This window comes from Cryptomeria japonica, chromosome 6 (genome assembly GCF_030272615.1).
Source record: "Cryptomeria japonica chromosome 6, Sugi_1.0, whole genome shotgun sequence".
Lineage (NCBI taxonomy): Eukaryota > Viridiplantae > Streptophyta > Pinopsida > Cupressales > Cupressaceae > Cryptomeria > Cryptomeria japonica.
The window spans coordinates 460,282,121-460,305,593 of NC_081410.1; positions in this window are offsets into that span (position 1 = coordinate 460,282,121).

The window sequence follows — 23,473 nt, forward strand, 5'->3', positions numbered from 1 at the left end:
TAGGCCGACCAGGAAAGTTTAATTTCCAATTTGCAAACAAAAAGACCCGAGACCCCTTAGGAGACCGGGCCCAAAATAGGACCCAGGGACCAGGGCGCTGGGCGCTCTGGTCCCACCTCCCGGGACAACAGGGTGCAAGGAGGTTCAGGCCAGGGTGCTTGAAAAATGCAGTTTTCAGTGTCGTGGACAAGTTTTGGGGTCTCCATTTAGGTTGCGTGTTGCGTCGCCATCGTGAAGACCGAAATGCAGTCGAAATTGCAAGTGTCACAATTTTAGGACGCTACATTTAGCCCCCACTTTAGCGGGAGTATGTATGCTCATACTTCCGGTAAAGTACAAGGAACAATCATTGAAAGACTTTCACCACGTCAAGGAGGCAAGATACACCAAGCCCCCAGTGGACTAAGGATCTTATGACTTCGATTGACAAAGTAAAAGGGAAGATCACGAGGGAGAACCATGACTGTCAGTAGTAAGGTTCCCTCACTATGAGTCATGCAAGAAAGATATCAAAAATTTTCAAGGCAAAGCTAAATTTGCCAAGAAATTTTCAAGTATCTTGAAAAGATATGAACGGGATGTATGCCCCCCTACGTTAAAGCGATCGCACACGCCTCACCGGGGGTAATTGCTTTAAGGTAGTGATACATATAAGAAATGAGAAAGGAAAGGAGCACGTTATCGCAAGGATTTAGCCCCCAAGTGTGAGATAAACCCAAGGATAATAGACACAAAACACAAAGCACAAGGTGAATTCGCTTTCCTCGGGGTCAGTATGATGTATGATAATTCATGTATATCATATGTATGTATGCATAATTGTTCTTCATTCCCCAATCAAGGAAGGTCACCTAGAAGAAGGGAACACATGTGTCTTTTGAGTCAACATGAGAGAGATTGAGAGATCTCAATGCTTTGCATCGTCCTCAAGTAGACAACACCAAGGACAAAAAATAGAAGAATGAGAATAACACATAGAAGAATTAACACAAGAGAGGAGGAGAGAATCTGCTATGCTAATGTAACTAGTCTAGCACGTCATCTACCCCCCGATCTTGTTGATCAATGTTTCGGGAAGGCAGGGAACACGCTAGAGGAGGAACATTCAACACAGCAGATGGAGCTATCACAAGATCCAAACAAGGGCTATGTTCATGTTCCGAGCCACGTTGTTCTTGTCTAGGAGCTAGGATAAGTGCTTTAGAAAATTCATTAGATAAATGGTTATCAATATCAACAAGTTCATATTCACTATCAGAAGCAAGAGAAGTAACATTTTCATCATGCATAACATTTTCATCTATATCATCATCAAGATTTATAAAAATAGGATCTTTAACTCGCACAGGATCAAAACCATCATGCATCTTATGTTTAGGAGATTTAGGCTCAATTTCCGGCTGAGGAGAAAATGGAATAATGCTTGTTGAAGGTGTCCTTGGAGATTGTAAAGTTTGAGAAGCAGCTGCTTGAGCCCTAAGATGACGCTTTCGCCGGCGTTCACATGCAGAACGATTTCGTCTAGTCTTAGTAGGAAGTGAAGAAGATTGAGGAGGAGGAATGTTCTCATCCCTATCACTTGGGTGTTTAGGTTGTGGTCTCTTAGGCTGGATAATAGGAGAAGAAGAAGGTCTCTTCTCTCTATAGAAGGAAGGAGGAGGGACTGCTCCATACAAAGGAGGAATATTTGGTTTAGGAAGGAGACCAAGTCCATCATGACGAGGAGGTATAGGTCTACTTTTAGAAGGTTTATTAGGCATAGACATAGTCACATCCATAGGGATGGGTTGGGAATCTTCTTGAGGAAAGACATTAGTTTTATCTTTCAAAGGAAGAACTTCCTTCTCAAGAATGATAGGAATATCAAGTTTAGGTGTTCTAGGTTCACTTAGAGATAGGATCATATCTGTTTTCCACTTTTGATAAGATTTGAAAAGATGATCACTTCGCGGAGGAAGAGATTGGAATTGTTTAGGCCAAAAGTAATCAATAGGAATGCTAGAAGTTCTTTCAGCTGGTTTAAAGAGACTATGATTGATAGTAACAACTTCACCATTATGGGGAAATTTCAAACACTTATGAATAGGAGAAGCAATAGCTTTCATGGAAGATAGCCAAGGATAGCCAAGCTTCACACGAAATTGTTCGGAAGATGGAATAATAGCAAAGTTCACATCAAGGGATTTGTTATGGACCTCAATAGGCAATGTAATAGAACCAATTGCAGGAGAAGAAAATGCATCAAACAGTTTCACAATCACATCTGTTTTGTCATATATCACTTGATTCAATTGCAAAGTAAAAAGAAATTCTTCAGTAATAACATTAACCATGCACGAAGGATCAATAAGCACTCCACGGCAAGGTGTATTCTTGACTTTTGCAACTATGTATAAAGGACCATCAGGTGCCCTAATGGTTTCACTGGAATCAAATGTGATGGAAGGTTCTTTAGGGATTTCTTGCTGCTCTACAAAGTTAATCACATTCGGAGTCATAGACACAAGACTAGCAGATGAGAGAGAGGAATCATTAGCCTCAATCGCATTAGAGGTATGAGAAGGTAATGGATCAGTGAAAATCTGAAGATTTTGGTTAGGAGGAGCTACAGATGTGTTGCCTTTATCATTCACTCCAGAAACAGAGATAGTATTATTATCAATCAAATCTTGAATTTTACCCTTTAAAGAAAAACATTTTTCAGTATCATGCCCAGGTTGACGATGAAATTGACAAAAAGATTTGTTATCAAAATAAGGTGAAGTAATCTTTGCAGGATCAATTTGTCTTATAGGAGGAAGAGTAAGCACATTCTGTTCCAATAACTTATTCATAATACTATGCAATGATTCATTCAAAGGAGTATACTTTCTTTCTTTCTTGAAAAACTTAGAAATAGGAGGCACACCTGATGTTGCATTCACATTGTTGTTGATGATATTTTCATTGAATTTGATGGAATCTCTATTCGGTTTAAACTTTCCAAATGGTTGTTGACTGCTATCACCCTTATCACTCGGAGCCATAGGATGTGATTGTTCCATTTGACTCACAGTCAGTTGATAATTGTGAAGAGTTGCACACAACTGTTGGAAAGAAGTAAACTCAGAAAACAAAAGTTTGTCTCGAATATCTTTTTGTAAATTAGAAATAAAGATTCTTTGAATATCATTATCAGGCACTGGAAAAGAAATTTGAGCATACAAATGCTTATATCTACCAATGAAATCAGTCACTTTTTCTTTAACACCTTGTTTACAATGCATTAAATCAATCAAAGTAACTTTAGGACTTATATTGTTTTGAAATTGTTGAATGAAAGCATTTGCAAGTTGTTTGAAAGAAGTAATAGAATAAGAAGGCAATGAGCAATACCATTGTAGGGCTTTGTCTCTTAATGTTCTAGTAAACAGTTTTGCAAGCAACCTTTGGTCATAAGCAAAATCAGTACATATTGTTTGAAAAGTCTTAACATGTGTTAGAGGATCACCTTTACCATTATAAAGCTCCAAATGCGGGATTTCAACATGTTTAGGAGGGATAGCTCGAACAATGTCAAGAGAAAGTGGGCTCGCAACATCAAATGTGGGCACACTAAACTTAGATTGATTCATAGAGGCAATTTGTTGCTGTAAAGAAGAGACAATTTGTGCAAGATTGTTAATGGTCGCTTCAGTCGAAGAATTGATATTAGGTGTGTTAGATTGAGATGGAGGTGTTATGTTATTGAAAGAAGGTAAAGAGTAAGGTGGTGGGACCCTATGATAGTTAGTCATAGGAGATGATTGAACAAGAGGAACACTACAAGGAGGAATGGAATGGTTGAATGAATTGCCCCCTTGTGTCATGTTCATTTGTGGAGATGTAATAGGAACACTCATTGAAGGGACGAATGAAGAAATCGGATTGAATGAAGGAAGAGGGTTAATTGAAGAAGAGGGATTGCCCCCATGACTAGTGATCACAGGAGGAATGTCTTGTGTAGAAGTAGCCATTATGTTTGATGTAAAGGTAGGTATGCTAGCAATAGAAGTCATCAAAGGAATAGAATGATTGACTTGAGTAGGAGGTTGTGTATAACCTAAGGTTTCGGCACAACTTTTCATAGGCATCACATTTGAATCCACAATGTGTGCAATACCACGCAAAATATCAATTCCATTCTTATCACTTTGAAGCATACGTTTTAGACCCTCAATTAAAGGAAGAGCTTGACTATCGGGATACTCATGAGACATCCATTTGTGAAAATCGTCAAATTGGTTATCCAATTTCGAAAGTTGTTCCTCAGAAACCTCATGGAGAGCTTCTTCATCATTAGGAGGATTAGAGGAATTACCCATGTCCTCGTTAAAAAGGCTATTCAAATTAGGTTCCATCTCCTCGGTAATTACACCTCGGAAAGACTTAATTCTACAGCTTCGTCTAACGGGAATAGTGTAAGTAGGGCTTATTGTTGTAAAACTCATGCACTAGAAAGAGAGAGAAGATTTTGAATTTAGAGGTAGCAATTTTCAGTAAAATCAGCCAATCTTCTGGATTTAAGCTGTAAAATGCAATCATGACAGTCTCCCGAAATTTCAGAAAAAATGTCCGGGACCGTGGCGCTCGGAGTGCAACACGGTCCTTGCAACTTTTTTTGAAATTTGCAGGGATGAAAGGTATGATGATTTTAGAGCTAATCTGAAAAAATTGAGTGATTTTACGATCTGTAGATAGGCCAAATTAAAGTTGCAATCTCGAAATTGAACCCTATCAAAATTGTCAAAAAATGCAAAATTTGAATTTTGAAAAAGAGAGGGAAACTGAAATTTTGAATGTTATGATTTTAGAGGGAATGCCAAAAGCAATGCAAGTTTTGAAATTCAAAAATTGACTCAATTTCACGCAAAATTCAATTTTGAAAGCGGAAATCAAAGTTGTTGTAATTAAGCACTTAATTTCAAAAGTCACAAATTGTAAGAATTTGAATAAAGCACTGAAATTTCGAATGAATGCAAACACACTTTTCAGATTTAGGACAGTAAGAACACAATTTTGACACAAAATTTCAATTTCAATGATTTTTGAATGTTTAAAAGCCTTAATCCAAGCAATCACAAGACCAACTTTGACTGTAATTTTGAAGGTGTTAAAATTGATAAAATCAGCCAAAATTCTGGATTTTAGCAAGAAAATACAGTAAGATCTAGCTCCCGAAATTTCAGAAAAAATGTCGGGGACGATGGCGCTCGGAGTGCACACGGTCCTCGCAAATTTTTTCCAAATTTTTAGGGATGAAAGATATTGTGATTTTATTGCGGAATCCAAAGTTACAACTGATTTGGAGATGTTTTGATCAGTGAAATTGTCGGACAAAGGTTGAATCAAAAGGGTTTCAAAAATTAGGGTTTTGACACTTAACCACTTAATTTTCAAAATTAAAGCACAAATCTGAATTGACAATTTGTAATAGAAGGGCAGATCTGAAACAAGCATTAACAATTAAATATTTCACAAGTTCAATTTTCAAAAAGAAAATTTAGGGTTTTTATGCAATTAACCTCTAAAATTTTGCAAAAGATCAACATGGAAATGTAATCAAGGAATCCAATTTTCAGATCTAACCATGAATAATCAGAAAGGATGTTCACGTCGGGTTCACCGAAATGTAAAGCGGAAAATCGCGATCGAACCCTAGTTGCTCTCCCCTCTTCCAACTCCGAGGAGAGAGAAGGGAGATTCACTAGGGTTGATGGTCTTCACTTAGGGGAGAGACTTTACATTCAAAAGAGGGGTTGAAACCCACAAGATCCAATCCCATGCAATGCAAGATTGGATGCTAATGTGTTTCAAGGGTTAAGAAAGCAAGGCTACCCTCTTTTGTAAAGAATGTGCATAGAAGAATTAAGCTAGGAATGCATAGAAAGTGAGAAAGATTTGCTTATAGACTGAGTTAGGGATATAGGATGAAGCTGCAGACTTGGAATTAGCAGTAAAATGTCGATACGGTGCTGTCCTGCAAATTTGAGCAAAAGTTGTCGGGACGATGGCGCCCGGCACCACGATCCTCCGAAAAATCCGCGAAACGAAGGGGGATCTGTTCGTCTCTGCACAAGGATTCCAGATCTTCAATTTCAGCCGCGTACCTGCAACCTACACACAAAAAAGCGAAGACGATTGGGGGGTTAGGGATTAGGGGTTTGCCTTTAGGTCAAACCCCGGTTTTGGAATTAACCAAGAAATGAGCAAGTGCTGTAAATGTAAATGACTGTAAAACAAGTACTAATACCTTGTTCTAAGGATGTTTGTATCCTTATGTGCGAAGGTATAGATATTGTATGTTGTATGTTGTAGCAAGTAGTATGTGATCTCCTCTTCAATGGTTGAATCCTTGACTTGAATGCAACACTTAGCCTTGAATGGAGACTTGGAATGAATGCTTGAATGTTTGAATGCTTGAATGCTTGAGTATAGTTTCCACACTTTGTACACATATCCTCCTCATGCCAAATGAGAGAGAAAAATGTAGTTTATATACTTGTCAATTAGGGCTGATAGACTGATTTTCCCGACCTTAGGCCGACCAGGAAAGTTTAATTTCCAATTTGCAAACAAAAAGACCCGAGACCCCTTAGGAGACCGGGCCTAAAATAGGACCCAGGGACCAGGGCGCTGGGCGCTCTGGTCCCACCTCCCGGGATAGCAGGGTGCAAGGAGGTTCAGGCCAGGGTGCTTGAAAAATGCAGTTTTCAGTGTCGTGGACAAGTTTCGGGGTCTCCATTCAGGTTGTGTGTTGCGTAGCCATCGTGAAGACCGAAATGCAGTCGAAATTGCAAGTGTCGCAATTTTAGGACGCTACACCCAGAAACATGTTCAACACTATGAGAAACTGGGGAGACCGACTTACCTTTAGGATGTGTACGAAATAGGGTAGACCATTTCTTGTTGTAGTCAGAGACTAAAGAATAGTCCAAATGACAAGCAGATTCCCTCGGTCCCTCAAAGACATGCGAAACATAAAGTCTGTTGGATGAAGCATCATTGCTATACATTGGAACTCATAGAGGTTGACCATCCCTAACCTCACTTCTACCTCCATTAACTTTACCATCTGCATATTCCTTCCCCAGGACACTATCCAAATTACCTCTGCCATTTTTGCCTTCTCTGCACTTTCCCACTTGCTGCAAATTCAAATTCTCCGCCATTGACAATGCTGCGTATCTCATTTATTACTATCATTCTATGTAATGATGTTTGTGCTAGTGATGTTGAAGATTATAGTTATTTGTAGAATGGTGAAAGGCTTCTCCAATCCATAGTAATACAACATGAAATAAAAGCCAATCTAAAGTCACTTAAGCATTGATAGAAACATTTTCAAGGGGTCCATTTGCCAATCATGTTTCAGTTTACTCTGTGCATTTATTTTCCTCTATGTTTGTCCATTGCATCAGCTTCTAGAAAACAATTGGCTTTTGAAAGACAATGACCCATAAAATAAGGTATTAGGTGACTAGTTGAATATAATTCATGTGAAGATTTATGGACATTTTAAAGGTACATTTTCCAATTATTTGGGCGATTTATTATTTGTAATAAAGGTCAGGGACATAAGGATGTGGTTTTATTTTTGAAAGAATAATATTTCTACTTTTCATTTTTAACTTATTTTGAGTGGAGAAATAAGATTTTTTATCCAAATAAGGGAGATTTATAAGAATATATGTGTATTGTCATAAATTGTACACCCTTAACTAGGTGGTTCAATTCCATGCTTAGGTTAGTACCTCCCTTAGTGTCTTTGCATTTTGCATTTCAAATTCTCTTTAAACATTTAATTAACTAATTTAATCAAATCTAAAGTCTTCTTTTATCCCTCTACACTGTTAGCAGTGGGCCAGTGTCCCTCGTGGGGATTTGTGACATGGTTTAACAGCCCCATGTGGATTATATAAGCCTAGTGGTTGTATCAGGTATTGAAACGTCCATCTTTAGGTACAATGCCAACCCTATCTTGTAACAAGTGGTATTAGAGCTTGGTCATAGGTTCGAATCACGTAGGTAGTTATGAGTGACGTTGGGAGGGGGATTGTTGGCAGTGGGCCAGCGTCCCTCACGGGGATTTGTGGCATGATTTAACAGCCTCCTATGGATTCTATAAGCCTAGTGGTTGTATCGAGCATTGACAGGTTGATCTTTTGGTGCAACGACAACCCTAGCTTGTAACATACACATCGTAAAATTGGGCCCTTTACTCTAAGTGTGCCCCTTTTTATTTTATTCTACCAATTAATCATTTCATCAAATACCCTAATTATGCCCTATTTTGACCTCCAAGGCCCAATTTTGCATATCTAGATATCTCAAATTCCCATATACTCTTGGAATTCAGTTTAAAATCACAATATCTTGCTTCCTCCAAAATTTGGCAAAAATTTGGTTGGACCATGCATTTGGGCCAAGTAGCTACCTACTTGGTCCTGATTTTTTCTCCTTGAATTTTGGGAGCATGTTTTGATAGTATTTTAATATTTAAATCTAAGAGATTGGTGTAAAATATTAATTCTAGGTTGTCCTATGACTCAAAACAAAGTTAGGGTTTCATAAATATAGCCTTCCTTTCCTCATTTGAAGGATCTAAGATATAGCGATTGAAGGATCCTCTTGTGAAGTGAAAGTGCGGATTATGTGAAGTCTACAACTATAAATCAAGCATTCATGAATCACCTTCAACAACAATTAGGATCTTTGAAGAAATTGAAGAATAATAGGAGATCCCTGACGGTTGATTAGCTTGTACCTCTCCCTTAGGGTTTGGTATGGTTTCATGTTATTTTCATGTCTTTTTATGAGCTTCATAAAATTCATTTTCTATTATGGCATTTGTGATTTGAATTATTTACATTTACATTTACACTCATTTAGGGTTTACTCTCTAAAGAATAGGGTAAAACTCTAAATCTACTTTCTTGTACATCTAGGATCTTGCATACACAGAAGATTCTTGCACACACATTTTCAATACATTAATGACTATTTTTGGAGGTGGAAACCACCAAAACCAGGGGTCTGACTAAGTCAAAACCCTATATAACCACCTAGACACCATTTTTGAACTTGCAAGTGCGGGTATAGAAATCTGACGAACGCATGAATTTTGGGACCGATGGAACACACAGGTGCAAACTCAGTCTCAAAGCTAGATCCTAGTTTCTAGGGACCAGGGCATGGCATCCTGGTCTAGAAGTAGGGCATGGTACCCTAGTCCCCCTATTTTGCAACATTTTTTAGCAATTTAGCACTTCAGACTCTCAAAATCTAAGATCCATAAGTTTAGCTTTTTGCAGTATCAAGGACTAGGGCATGGCACCCTGGTCCTTCTTAGTTAGCCCCCAATTTTAGTTGCCAGGTATGTATTAGAATTCCCCTCCTTTCTTTGTGCTTAGATTCTCAGTTTTAGTTCAGCCAGTTTCTACATTTTCTAGTTTATACTTGTTTCCTTGTTCATCTCCTAGCATAGTTGATTATTGCATCATATTTTGTACATATCCTCTCCATTTGCAGCGAAGGAATAGAAACCCTAAGATATATTCTTTGATTCTCTATTTCTCTCACAAGAAGTATTCAAAGTGAAATATCTCCCTAGGATATTTTGTATTCTAATATGTGGAGGAAAGTGGGGTTAGGTCCTAAACTACCCGATCCCATTTTTTGACATCACATTTGGTGAACTCGGGGAAAATCCAACCTTCTTAGATCTACATTTTCTGGTTAGATCTTGTCATTTAATGTTCCTTTTCATCAAAAACATAAAAAAATCTCAAAAATGTTGTTATATGCATTGTCTGTTCATTTTTTAAACATATAGCTCATGCACTTTTATGCTTGCATTTTGTGGATCACATAATTGCTTCAATATTAGAAATCTAGTTTACTTTATTTGCTTGCATTGTTTATTTCATTTCATTTTGTAAAACAAAAAGGGACATTTTCAAATATTTTCATGCCAAAAAAAATTTTCAGGGTGTTGTCCTGAACCCCACTTTACCTACATCGGCCTTCAACCGACTTGAACTAGCATCATGACAATTTATAAGACCTTGTTCTTACACTTCACCCACTTCCTAATGAGCCTATTGAGGTTATTTTGAGGTAAGAGGATTATTAAAATAACACCTTTATTAATGCTCTCCCTCTTAAAGATGAAGCATTAATAAATAGTGTTATTCCCTCTCCCAAAATTGGCACTACTCATAAGGACATCATTGTGAAAGAATATATTTTTAACACTCCTCCTAATGATCTCACTATTTGGGATGAACCATTGGATGATGATGTTGATTATTATCTTAATTTTTTTATCCTTGATGAAAGTACCTTTTTCAAAGAGGATGAAATAATTAGGATAAAAGAAGGTGATATGATTGACAATTCTCTTAAAAACACCTCACCTTCTATAAATTTTAATAATTTTTTCTCTAAAGATTAAGAATCTCCCTCTACCCAACTTGTCTCTACTCATGAGGATGCCCTAGTTCAAGGAGATATTGTTAATATTTCTTTCAAGGATATCCCTCTCAAGGATGAACCATTGAAAAGTAATCATTATCCTAGAGTGTACCCCCCCCCCCCCCCATGTGGATCCTTTGGAAGAGGAGGAAATTATAGGTACCTTTCTTAGTCACATTACACCTTATTTTGATGAAGCATTAATAGATAATGGTATTCCCTCTCCCAGAATTGATCCTACCCATGATAATATTTTGGTGCAAGAAGATACTATCAACACTTCTTTCAATAATTCCCACCATATAAATATGTCATTCCTTCTCCTAAAATGTACGCCCCTTGTAAGGATACTTTGGAGCAAGAGAATGATCTTAGGTCACAAAGGTTTTATATCCTTAATACTTCCTTCTATGAGGATCTCCCTTTCATCCAATCCAAAGGAAAACCTATTCATGAAGAAATGTTTAAGGATGATAAGTCTATTTATGAACCACCTCATGATTTTGTCTCTACTATATCCTCTTTACATGTTCCCAAACCTTCTTCAATCAATATGGTGCGTGTGAATGGTTATGAAACACATAATAAACCCCTCTTGATAGTTCAAGGTGCTAGTCCTCTTCCAACTTCTAAACCTCTTAACAAGCCTCTCTTTGTGGTTCAAGGTGGTTATAATAATGATCCCTTTTACACTCCTAACAAACCCATTATTTCTATGCAAGGAGGATATCCCACTAAGAGTCCTTATGAGTATGCCAAGCAAATAATCTAAGAGTTACAATTCAATTGCCCACACATATAATACATAAAATAATAGGCAAAATAGTCCTCTTTTGGTTTCTCCTTCTTCACTTCCTACTTATCCACCTATTCCTCCACCAACACCTCATATATCACAAACTCTTGGTAAGGAGTATGATCTTATTGAACAACTTAAAGCTACTCCTGCCAAGATATCTTTTTGGGATTTGATTCAAAATTCATCCACTTATCATGGAATTTTACAAGATACTTTAAAGAACTTAGATGTCCCACCTGCAGTGACACCTAATAATATGGCTTCTTTGATTGATCCTATAAATACTCCTAAAGCTCAAATTATGTTCACATAAGATGAGTTACCCTCCCATGACATTCAACACCATTATGATCCTCTTATGATTGGTGTTCTTATCAATGGTAATGCTATAAGAAGAACCCTTGTTGATAATGGATCTAGCCTTAATATTTGTAGCATGGATTTATTGCATAATATTAATGTGGATCGTTCTTCTATTCAACTTGATTCTCTTACTATTCATGGCTTTGACAACATTGCTAAACAATTTTCAGGTACAATAACCTTGCTTATTAAGGTGGGACCTATTATTGAACCTACACTTATTCAAGTCATTCCCAATAAGCTCACCTACGATATTCTATTAGGATGACCTTGGCTTCATAGTATGCAATATCTCCCTTCTAATCTTCATCGCAACGTCAAGTTCATTTATAACAATAAGATGTATACTTTGTACATTGATACCAATTTATAAGTCTCATTGCAAACCTCATATTCTTGTTCAACTACTTCTAATCCTTCTTCAAATGCTTGTACATCTTCAAGTATGGCTATTTCTTTGAGTACTCATATTCCCTCTAGTGATTCCAAGACTCCTAAAAATGATTCTACTCAATCTGAATCCTCTCCTAAAGATATCTTTTCTCCCGAAGGGGTACTCTTAGATGATGATTGCGGATCTCTAGACTTTCACCCTATTTTTATGGGAGAATATAGGGTCTCTTGGAAAGGATCTAAGATTGAGAAGGAGAAAGATAAGGATGAACCTAAAAAGCAATCCACTTTGTCTAAACAATTAAGTAACAATTTTGTGGCTGCTTCTAATTCAAACAATTATTCATAATCTTCTTCTTATTTATCTAACTATGGCATCAAGACCTATGAGGTCCCACCATCTCTTTCCGATTTGGCATCCCTTTATGGTCTTGATTTTCACATTTTAGCTAATGATAACAGTTGTGGTGCAAATGAACAAGGGATTAAAGTTCCTTTAGAAAATAACATGCATGAAGCTTCATTTGGACTTGGATATAATCCTTCAAAGCCCACCAAAGCATCTTAAAGACCATCTCTGAATGTGAATTCTATATTTAGTAGTGATGATAAATTCACTTCAAATAGATCATCCTTTATATATCCCAACACTCATCTCGCTCATAAGGAAGTTAGGGTGATTGACAAGCCTCTTTGTGAATCTCCCCAGGAGATTTCCAATCCCAATTATGAAGCCTTACCCTCTATTCATTCTACTATCCTCTCTTATAGAAATAAGGCCCTAATGAGTTATACTTATCCCTCTCCAAAGGCCTCTTGTGTGCAAGAGGAACATGACTTAGTGGCCTGCTCTTCTCCTACAAACTACTCCCTATTAGGATTCCCACAGATACTGAGAGGGGGGGGTGAATCAGTATCTGACCGGTATATTAATTTTCTTATCTTATAACATGAAAAACATATTAAAACTATGTACCGATAAAGCATAAATAATGTAGCAAATAAGAACAAGAACCACAACATGAAAAGCACACCATTACACAATATTTTAACGAGGAAACCCAGTGTGGGAAAAACCTCGGTGGGATTTTTGACCCACAATATTCGCTTACTGGCCAATAAGGGAATATTACTACTACAATAGGGGCCTGCACATGCAAGAAAGCCAAGTGCCTAGAGCTCACTGCTCAATTACAAAGGAAGTCACACTGACTTACAAAAATGGATTATACTAATCTAATGTCTTGTACTGCTTCAGATTAGCATCTTCTATGCTAGATTCAGTACCAGTTTAAGCTCTGCTACATACATAAACCCTTATCCAATAATTCGCATATTAGGTTTGCTACCTTCTATTCATCTTTCACATCATACATCTTTTTAATAGTCTACAATGATCTCATACATATATGAGTCATATTACAATTTGTCATGTCGACTTACAAAAGATTTTACAATTAATTACAAAATGTATTTATACAAAATTGATGTCGGCCAGGGTGTCGGTTTTCTTCCTTTTCGGTGTCGGTGCACAGTATGCCGATGTAGAGTTTGTCGGTGCCGGTGCTTGTGTCTTCCTACTAGTATCACATGATTGCAAGGTTGCCATCAATGACAATACCTTCAATCACCTATAATTTCTCATTAGAGTGTGCATTTTCCAACAATCTCCCCCTTTGGCATTGATGGCAACACTTATGAGAAAAATTCAAGAAGGTATCCAAAAATTGAAGTCCAAAAATCTTGCCAGAAACTACACTAGAAATTGTACCAGATGTGTGCTCCTCCTAAGCAGATGATCTCTACTTTTGGATTTTTCTCATCTCTACTACTCCCCCTTTGGCATCAATGAAAAAGGTTGTCATTCGCTGTCACTGGAGTCCTGCCTGAATTCTTGTAACCGGTGGGTTACAATCTGAAAAATATCTATCAAAACCAAATTTAAACCATTACTGAATGATTTGTTGTCTTTTAGTGCCTCTTGAGTTCTTTGCACTGTACTAGTGAGTATGTGCATTTTCTCTTCCGGTGTCTTCAGTCCGAGAACCAGAGCCTCTGATATTTCTTTTGTCAAAGAAATGAGGTAATCTAGTCTGGGACCAAGTCTACATTTCAATTCCTTTGCTTTATCCTTTATTCTCTCTTTGTCCTTCTCTAACTTCTTGATTTTCTCTTCTAGCTCTGCAATCTTATTCTCTATCTTCAAAAATGAATCCAATGTACCTATTAGATTGTCAGCAATATTGTTAATCTTATCTTGTGCTTTGTTGATTTCCTTGTCTAGATCATTTGTTAAAATATTTGTTTTACAAGAATCTCTATACAGTTTCTTGAAGTCAAAAATTGTCTCTCCAAGTTCCGGTAATAATATTTCCATTTTCTCCTTATTCTTCTTCAAAATTTCCTCAAATAATTTCTCTTTTTCTTTAATCATTCTTTCCTTGAATGTATCCTCATTTATTTGATCAACCGTCAATATATTGTTGGTGATGTACTTAGACAATGTGTCTAGTTGACCTAAAGAATCTTTGTTATCTACAATGCACTTTGGTGCTATCAATTTAAGAATGGGGATTGTGTCATCAATAGCCTTATAGGCTTGTGCATTACATTCTGTGATCTTCTTTATTGAATCCAATAAGACCTCTGTTACATTTGTAGGTCAGAATTTTGCCATAGAATTACTAGATGTCTGTCCAACTATCTTCACAATAGCCATGCTACCGGTTGTAGTAATCACCTTGCTTGATTTGACCTCTAGTAGGTCAGCCTGTGTTTGCATTTCTATAAGTAAAGGTTTTTCAATTTTAGCCAGTGGCAATTTTTCTATCTGAACTGATGTCTCAACCTGTACTTGTTCTGGTTTCTCCATCTGTGTCTCAGAAGGTTTTTCTGAGCTCTCAATAGCCAATTTCTCAGGTATAGCCTCTGTATGTACTTCTGGTTTCTCTGTTTGTACCTATGCACTGTCCATTGCCGATTCTCTTGACTATTTATCAGTTGTATCTACCGGTTTCTCTAATGGTTTACCAATTGTATCCTCTGTTGGTTACTCTGCCTGAGTAGGTTTTTCTGTGTTTATATTTATAGTTTCATTTACCTCAACCTTAGCATCTACACCCGGTGACTCAGTAGTCACATCTGTCTTCTTGTCCTCAGTGGTTTCTCTGTCAACCACAACATTTATTTCTTGAGTATCTATATTCACAGTGTACAAAACTTCAGACTTGGGATTTGTATCCTCTAATGGAGTCTCCATACTCTCAGTAGTTGGTTGATTGTTAGTAGTATCTACCGGTGGAGTATCTAAAGGAGGTGGGGGCACATTATCAATTATTTTAAGGCTTGGAGGTCCACCTACCTTAGCTTTCCCCTTATCCATGTCCTTTTGACATACTTTAATAGTCTTTGGTCTAATTAATTCTTCCTATTTTTCTTTTTCCATAAAGAATATATCCCATGCATCTGTTGTTTCCTTAGAGACTTCTTTTATTCTTCCTACCATCAATGCTACATGTTAGTGAGTAGTGGAGAATACTGTCCAGTTTGCTTCACTGATTAGTTTATCTATTTCATCAGTTGAGTTGACTAGATGTACTGCAAGTAATTTCTCAATCTTGATTTTCTTGTCCAGCTCAACAATGGCTAACCTTCTAGCTTCTAATCTCCTATATAGATCATTTGGTATTTCATCAACTTCCATAAAAAATTTCTTGTATATATCTAAGTGTAGAATTACACTGTTCTCTATGTTTTCCTTGTCATCTACAGATAGTGTGTTGTATATTTTGCTGATGTTTTTCAATTTTCCATCTTCAGTTATTTCGCTCAAGATTTTATTCAGTGGAGCAATATCCTATTTTACCTTCTTTTTCTTTGGAGTCATTTTCTTTACTGGAGGCCTAACTGCCTTTTGTTTTTGTCTAGTTCTCTTGGGTGCAAGTGAGGGTACTGGTGAGGGTTTTCTTTTCCTTTCTACCCTTTTAAATACTGCCGATATATCACTCTCAGAGGAAGTTCCAACCGGTGAAAGATGAGTTTCCGATTGAAGTCCTTCCAACTCACTTTCCTTTATACCAGTTTGCTTCAAAACATCCTCCTTAGTTGCTTTTGCTTGTCGGGTTCCTTTTCTTACAATTTCTTTGACCTTCTTCAATTACCCAGATAGTTCTAGGGACAACTGCCTCCATCCAGATTTCATCCTTTTTAAATACAAAACAAATTTCTTTCTGATATTTGTCCACAATAGCTTGTGACAGTCTTACTCTAGTTTTCATTTGAGCTTTCAATGCTTGAAAATATTCATTTAAGTTTTTCTCCCAGTTTTATCCCATGTTGTTTAGTAGATCCAATAGTTGCTTTCCTACCAGAATGTCAAAGCCAAAATCTCTTGCACCAATACCAGGTACTTATTTAGGTATGTACAACATTAGACAAACAAGCAAATTTCCAAATCCGAATGTTCCTTTCTTATCTCCTTTAATCTTCCCCATATTGTCTATCAATTCATCTTTGAGCCATTCACATACATCTACTCTTGCATTATCATTAACCATGTCATAAACAATTTTAATACATAGGCTAGAAACTAAGCTCAACCTATTTGCATGTGTAGCTTTGTAGCCTAAGATCATACTGATAAATCTGACATTGATGTCTTTAACATTGTTTACCCTTAGAGACCTTTTGTCGAATGTTGCACTGGTTAGGTTTATCAATGTGTCATTTGAGACCTTCTTTGTTCTGTCAAGTCTGCTACCAGTGGAAGGTAACCCTATTACTGCCTTAATGACTTCATTTGTGATTTTATGAATTGAATCCAACCAGAAGAATTCACCATGAACTCTACTTAGCACAATCCTTATAATATCCTTGGGAAAATCCGGGACACTAAGGATTTCAGTAAAACCTAGGGTTTCCACTATCTTATGTTCCAGCTTGATATTTCCAGTTTCATCACAAATCATAGTCCTATACATATTTTTGATCTCATCATCACCTAATTCCTCTATATGACAATGTATATACATCCTAGGGTCTTCAGCATATACTACTCCCGTAGGAATTTGAGAAAATGCACCTATGCTATCATCTTTCTTCGCAATTTTAGGAACCAGTTTGAATATGGGTCTAGGGCGCTTAATTACTTCAATAACAGTAGGGTTTGCAATAAATTCAAGAGTGGATGAGGATTCCATGATTATAAATACCTCAAATTGCCTTTAGGATGAATGCTTTGATGAACTACTTCACTTTTTCGCTAAGGATGCCTTCGCTTGGGAATTTTTGCGCTCTCAAAGGTTTGAATGCTTGGTGAATGAAAAAGGAGCCAAAACACTTGCTTTATAATGTTATTTTCTCCAACTACCACATTTATTGCTCGTCGATTAAGTCACAACTTAACTCATCTGACGGTATAGAAGTAATTTCAACTTCTCACCATTAACCGAGGAAATAATAACATGTTTTTCATTTTGTTTCTAAACCCTCAAGGATTTTCCTTCAGTTAGATGAAGAGTCTCCTGCTGGTGGAGTGTTACTCTATTCTGCTAATGGAGGAGTATTCCCATCAACATTCTGATTTGACTTTCTGATCCATTGTTTTGAGAATTCTTGCTTTACCTCTTCAACCTTTTCTTTACCTTTCAAACTAGGACCTTTGTTATCTCCCGGTCGGGATTTGCTTCTATAGAATTTTGCAATATGTCCAATCTTGTTACAAGCATAACAAGTCACATTATTTTTCTGAATAGCTTTCCCATATCCTATGTCGGTATGTGTTTTGGATTGATTAGATAAGTGTCCAAATCTTCCACAAACATAACATCTTACATTCATTCTGCATGAATTATGACCAACTTTGTTGCATTTAGAACATTGACCGGTTGGTGTATTAGTGTTGTGATAATTTCTAGATCTACACTAATTTTCTCTATGACCATACTTGTTACATTTAAAGCATTTCCCATTAAATTTGTAAGCATTAGGTTGTCTTACTAGTTTGCTATGATCGTGATTGTTTACAGTACCAGAGCTTTCACCAATTTCAAAGCCAAGGCCATTTGTATCACCATTAGGTTTCTGATTCTTTAGCATGTCAACAAGTTCTTCTGAACTTTTTTTGAATTTCTCCTTGTGTTGATTTGTAGCAACCAGTTCATTTTCCAAGATTCCTTTCCGTCTCATGAGTTTAGTTCTGTCATTTTGTGTATGCATCAGATCTGTCTTCAACACATCACTTTCATGACTAAGTCTTTTGTTTTCATTTCCAGCATCATTTAGTCTTCTAACCAAGTCTTCTTCATTCTTCTTTTTGTCTTCAATTTCTTTACAAAACCTCATAGTCATATCTTGCATCTCATTCTTTGTTGTACTGATTTCTTGTCTTAGCTTGTTTACCAAATCATTAAGAGTTTCCTTTTCATCTTCATCATTCTGCATCTTTTCACAAAGTTATCTCCTCTTGTTCCTTGCAATAGTAAAATTCTCTTGAAGTGCTTGAATGATATCCTGAGCAGCCTTCAAATCATCTTCAAGTTTGATATTCTTCACCTTTTATGCATCATAGTCTGAAAGAGTTGTTTCCAATTGCTTTCTCAAGTTTTCCATCTGTACTGGTGTCAAGATCTTCCTCAAGCTGTTAGGCTTTTGAAAATAGAGGACCAATCTCTGATACCAATTATTAGGATTCCCAAAGATACTGAGAGGGGGGGGTGAATCAATATCTTAACAATATAATAATTTTCTTATCTTATAACATGAAAAACATATTAAAATTGTGTACCCATAAAGTAGAAATAATGCAGCATATAAGAACAAGAACCACAACATGAAAAGCACACCATAACATAATATTTTAACGAGGAAACCTGATGTGGGAAAAACCTTGGTGGGATTTGTGACCCACAATATTCACTTACTGGCCAATAAGGGAATATTACTACTACAATAGGGGCCTGCACATGCAGAAAGGCCAAGTGCCTAGAGCTCATTGCTCAATTACAAAGGAAGTCACACTGACTTAGAAAAATGGATTATACTAATCCAATGTCTTGTACTGCTTCAGATTAGCATCTGCTATGCCAAATTCAGTACCAGTTTAAGCTCTGCTACATACATAAACCTTTATCCAATAATTCACATATTAGGCCTACTACCTTCTATTCATATTTCGCATCATACATCTTTTTAATAGTCTACAATGATCTCATACATTTATGAGTCATATTAAAATCTTCCATGTCGGCTTACAAAATATTTTACAATTAATTACAAAATGCATTTATACAAAATTGATGTCGGCTAGGGTGTCAATATTCTTCCTTTTCAGTGTCGGTGCACTGTATGTCAGTGTAGAGTCTGTCGGTGTCAGTGCCTGTGTCTTCCTGCTGGTATCACATGATTGCAAGTTTTTCATCAATGACAATACCTTCAATCACCTACAATTTCTCATTGGAGTGTGCATTTGCCAACACTCTCTTGATCAAGACTTTTCAATATTTATCATCTTTTTAATCTCACAGATGGTAGAGCATTTAACCTGTCATATTCAAATTCTTCATCCAATCTATCATACAATTAAATAACATTAATGGCTATTATGTTTCTCATCATTATGTGACATTGGTAGCTCGCCTATTGGGGGTTCATTGTCATTCATAATAGTATAATTTCAAGAGCAATCATACTTTGGAAGCAACATAATAGCCCATCTTTGTCCCATCTCTTGTCTCTATGTGTGTGGGGTAGGAGTTATTTCAAACATATCTCTTTTGGGTTAAAAATTTTCCCCTTTGTGAAGTAGTGTCTTCTAAGAGAATTTCTTATCAATTGTAGAGGTGTATATTCCTATTGGAAACTCCCTCTCTCATATTGGAACAAGTATCCCTAATGAGGATCTTTAGTACATATCCTTAATTGGACTTCTTCCTTAGTGTGGGAAGTCTTTAATCATGCATCAAATTCTTGTATTCATTGAGTGGTATCTTTTATAAGGAACCCTTCTATGTTGTGAACGTTCATATGCATAGTGAGGATCTATTTCCTTCTTTTAGAATAATGTTTCTTTTATAAATGATCTCTCCTTGATGTCCTTGCCTCTATGCTTGGGTGGAAAGGGTCATATTTCAATCTTCTCTCTCTTTTCTAAAGATTCACCTTTTCTTTATTGAGTTGTGTTTTTCATTTGATACCATTTCCTGCATATAATATATGTCTTCCTTATCTAGGACCTATTCTTTGTTTGAAATGACACACCTTTCATGAACAATCTCTCCTTAGTGAAAGTGTGCAATCCTTCGCTAAGAATCCACTTTTCCTAAATATTGGAGAAGGTGTGTATTCTTCTCTCTTCCTTTTAAAAGATGTTATCTTTATCAAAGATCCCCTCTATTCTCAAAGGTGGATGTCTTTGAATAATGATTTTTTCCTCCTTTTTAAAAATTTAAAAGGTAATTCTTTTCTAAATGTTGGACATTGTTGCTGCTAGGATATGTTGTTGTCACTGATGTCAACATATTCCCTCTCCAATGATTGTAGATTGGTTTATTGGGATTATAATTTGGTATATGGAGTATCTCTAGTATCACTATATTCTTGTGTATTGGTTTTGGTGATCTGGGAAGCTAAATTGATCATATCATATGACCTGGTTTTGCAATTTGTTTTTCTAATTAGTGCTTTGCACAGTCAATATTTCCTCCGGTATATTTCAGTGTGATCAGATCTTGATATGATATTTTGGGATATTTTTTGGGATGTCTTGTTTATCTTCATTTTAGATGGTTTGTGATTTGGTTCTCCATAGGTTATCTTTCTTCGTGACGGTTGTTGTTGTTTGAGTATTCATGAGGTTTAGATGTTGATCGATGAAGATTTGATAAGTGGTGTTGGTGTAGTTGTTATTGATGATTCTAACATGATTTTTGATGTTTCCTAATTATGTCCTATTTTTTTTTATGATCTGCATTGATCATTGTGTGAGTTCTTGGTGATTTTGCTGAGCCAGTAATGTTCTTTGTGTTATGCGGTAATTCTGGTGGTGTAGCATTTTGTGGTTGATCTTGGTGTGATTTTTGGTGGTGTTGCATGTCTGGGAATTTGAATTAGGTCCATATTATGTCATGTAAATCATTATATTGGTTTGGTGGTTGATCTTTGTAGTGTGTGATGTAATTTTGTAATTGTGAGTTGAGAGTTTAGTCGACCTTATTGTCAAGGTTGATGAATTGTATAAATAGGTGATATTGTCGTGTAATTTATGTATCAAGGTTTTGTCTGCATTATCAAAGAGTGGTGTATGTGCGAACAAGGATTCATCTTTCAGTGTTGTGATTGAGGAGAGATTGGTGTTGTAAAGTAGACAATTGTGCTTAACCAGAACTATAATCAGGCATTTGGAGATGATATTCTTCCATTTCATTCCTTCCGGATTGTAGTCTAAATCTTGTTGTATGTCAGTGAGACTTCCCTAAGGGTTGTAGCCTTCTTGGTCATTATCTTTTGAGCAGTGAGCTCTAGGCATTGTGCCTGAATTCATGTGCATTACCCATTGTAATATTTTCACATACTAGTACAAACTATCATCTTATTGTGGGTAGGTTCCCACCGTGTTTTTTCCTTTAACTAGGGTTTCCACGTCAAAATCTTGGTGTTATGTGTTGTGTTATCAATTTGCTTATCTATGTTATTGTTGTAGTTTTTCAGATCTATTTTGTGGTTAATTTTGTAGATCTGGTGAAAACTGATTCACCCCCCTCTCAGTTTTCCTCCATTGTTGTTGCTTACAATTGGTATCAAAGCTAGATCCTCCCAAAGAATCTTAATTGCTTGAGGAGATCCATAATAGAAACTGGAACTAGAGGTGTTATCTTTAAGAAGGAGAGTCTGAGATTTGATGCAAGTAACTATGATATATGGAATAACCGGATGGAAGTCCACTTGAGATTTCTTGGAGAAGATTATTGGAAGATCACAAAGAATACCTATTCTACTCCTCTGAATGGACCGGTTACTGCATATGAGATCAAGGAAGATGAATATAACATTAGAGAAAAGGAAGTATTGTTGAGTGCCTTGACTAATTCAGAGATGAAAAATGTAATGGGACTTAAGACCACACATGAGATCTGGGAGAAGCTTGAGAGCTTGTATGAAGGAGATAAACAGGTGAAATTTGCTAAGTTGCAGAGTTTGAAAGGAAACTATGAGATGTCGAATATGGGAGAAGATGAGAACATAAACACCTTTATAGATAAGGTGAATGATCTTGTCCTAGGTATCAGATGTATTGGTGGAACCCTTCAAGAAGATGGAATTCTTGCTAAGGTGCTAGATCTTTGCCTCCTACTTACAAACATAAGGTAGTTGCTATTGATGAGATCTGGAGTGTGACTACAATGACAAGAGATATGCTGGTTGGAAAGATTGTTTCTTTTGAGCTGAGTGAATTTGGTGAATCACATGGAAAGTCTGAGACAACATTTAGAGCATCTATATCTGGTAAGCAAAAATATGATCTTGAAGAATGTAGAATATCCAGATATGAAAGAGAAAGGAGAGAGATGGAAGGACAAGAAAGAGAACTAGATGAGCTTGAAGCATTGATTGCCCGAAGATTGCCTCAGGGAGTTGGTAGGTATGATGGAAAATTTCCTTTGAAATGTTTCTCTTGTAATAAGATAGGATATTTTGCTTCTATATGTCTAGAGAGAATGGCTAAATATGGCAGGCATGATAAATTTGATAAGCATGACATAAATGATAGATATGAGAAGAATGAGAAGTATGATAATCCTTACAAGTCTAACCAAAAGTATAGGAATTAGAAGAATTGTTATTATGCTTCTGATGAAGGTGTTATAGAAGAAGAATCAGAAGGAAATGAAGTTGTGTTTCTTACCATTAAAGAAGATGGACCATTACCTGTTGATTCCACTAGCTACACTATTGAGGAGAAAGATTTAGCTACTAAAGTTGAGGAAAGAGATGAATGGGTAATTGACAGTGGTTGTTCACATCATTGGCCTATGATAAAAGAAAATCTATGATCATGGAAAGGTATGATGGTGGAATAGTAATATTTGGAGATGACAAAGCCTGTGTGATCCGTGGTAGAGGTTCTATTTCCTTTGATGGTAAGCATAATACTGATGATGTTTTGTGTGTTGAAGGTTTGAAGTGTAATATTTTGAGTGTTGGATAGATGGTTGACAAAGGTTATGATTTGTAATTTAAGAATAGTAAATGCAAGATCCTAAATGCCTTCAGTATAGAGATTGTATCTATAACTAAGCGTGAAGGTAATATTTTTCATTTGAATGCTATTGAGAAAACTTGTTTGATTTCTCAGATTGATGAAAGTTGGTTGTGGCATAGGAGAATGTGTCTTTTTAATTTTGATTGAATGATTAAGATCAATTCTAT